The sequence below is a fragment of the Cebus imitator genome, unplaced genomic scaffold (genome assembly GCF_001604975.1).
Source record: "Cebus imitator isolate Cc_AM_T3 unplaced genomic scaffold, Cebus_imitator-1.0 Scaffold257, whole genome shotgun sequence".
Lineage (NCBI taxonomy): Eukaryota > Metazoa > Chordata > Mammalia > Primates > Cebidae > Cebus > Cebus imitator.
The window spans coordinates 1,108,105-1,109,614 of record NW_016107572.1 but is presented as its reverse complement, the minus strand read 5'-3'; positions in this window follow the sequence as shown (position 1 = coordinate 1,109,614).

The following is a 1,510-nucleotide window of genomic DNA, read 5'->3' as shown; positions in this document are numbered from 1 at the left end:
CTGTAATCCCAGCTACTCAGGAGGCTGAGGCAGGAGAATTGCCTGAACCCAGGAGGCGGAGGTTGCGGTGAGCCGAGATCGCGCCATTGCACTCCAGCCTGGACAACAAGAGCGAAACTCCGTCTCAAAAAAAAAAAAAAGAAAGAAAAAGAAAAAGTGAGCTTTTCTTCCTCCACAGTCCCTCCCGCGCGCTCTTCCTTTCCAACTTGGACCGGACAGAACCCCTCCCACAAAGAAGGGTGGCGAGAAGAAAAAGGGCCGTTCTGCCATCAAAGAGGTGGCGATCCGAGAATACACCAGCATTCACAAGCGCATCCACGGAGTGGGCTTCAAGAAGCGTGTCCTGCGGGCACTCCGAGAGATTCGGAAATTTGCCATGAAGGCGATGGGAACTCCAGGTGTGCGCATTGATACCAGGCTCCACATAGCTGTCTGGGCCAAAGGAATAAGGAATGCCCTATACCGAATCCGTGTGCAGTTGTCCGGGCAACGTAATGAGAATGAAGAGCCACCGAATAAGCTCTATACTTTGGTTACCTTTGTACCTGTTGCCACTTTCCAAAAATCTACAGTGAATGTGGATAAGACCCAATCACTGATGATCAAATACATCAAATAAAGTTATAAAATTGCCTTGAAAAAAAGAAATGTTTAAGACTTTACTCTCCTGTAGGCTTGTGCCGAGTTCTCCACGTTTATCACAATCTGTGATTTGTGTCTGATGGCTCATAGTTCGTATCTTTATTTAGAGTAAAATAAATAAACTCAATATTATTTTGTTTCAATTTAAGGCCTTTAAAGGCACTTAAGCAAACAACTAAATGATCTAAATTGTGAAACTGTAGCACATCCAAAGTAATTTCCCCAGGAATTGCAGCATCATTATTATTAAAATACGAAGTTACAAAATAGCTCTCAGCCTTTTTATTTCTTTTTTTTCTATTTTTGACAGTCTTGCTCTTAGGCTTCAGTGCAATAGCGTGATCTTGGCTTACTGCAACCTCTGCCTCCTGTGTTCCAGCGATTCTCCTGTCTCAGTCTCCCGAGTAGATGCGGCTACAGAACACTCCACCACACTGGGCTAATTTTGGTATTTTTAGTAGAGATGAGGTTTTGCCATGTTGGCCAGGCTGGTCTCAAACTCCTGACATCAGGTTATCCGACTGCCTTGGCCTCCCAAATTGCTGGGATTACAGGTGTGAGCCACCGCACCCAGCCATCTCAGGCTTTCTTAATTCATGAAATTGAATGTTATATATTACCTAACAGTCTGGCAGACTACAGGAATAAAACAATAATTCTAATAATAGATTTTCCTCTAGATTGAAATATTTTATGTGGGTGAACCTTTAATGGGGCTATAAAACTCAACTTTGATTTCTGCTTCAGTTATTTCTTTTTTTTTTTTTTGAGACGGAGTTTCACTCTTGTTACCCAGGCTGGAGTGCAATGGCGCGATCTCGGCTCATCGCAACCTCCGCCTCCTGGGTTCAGGCAATTCTCCTGCCTC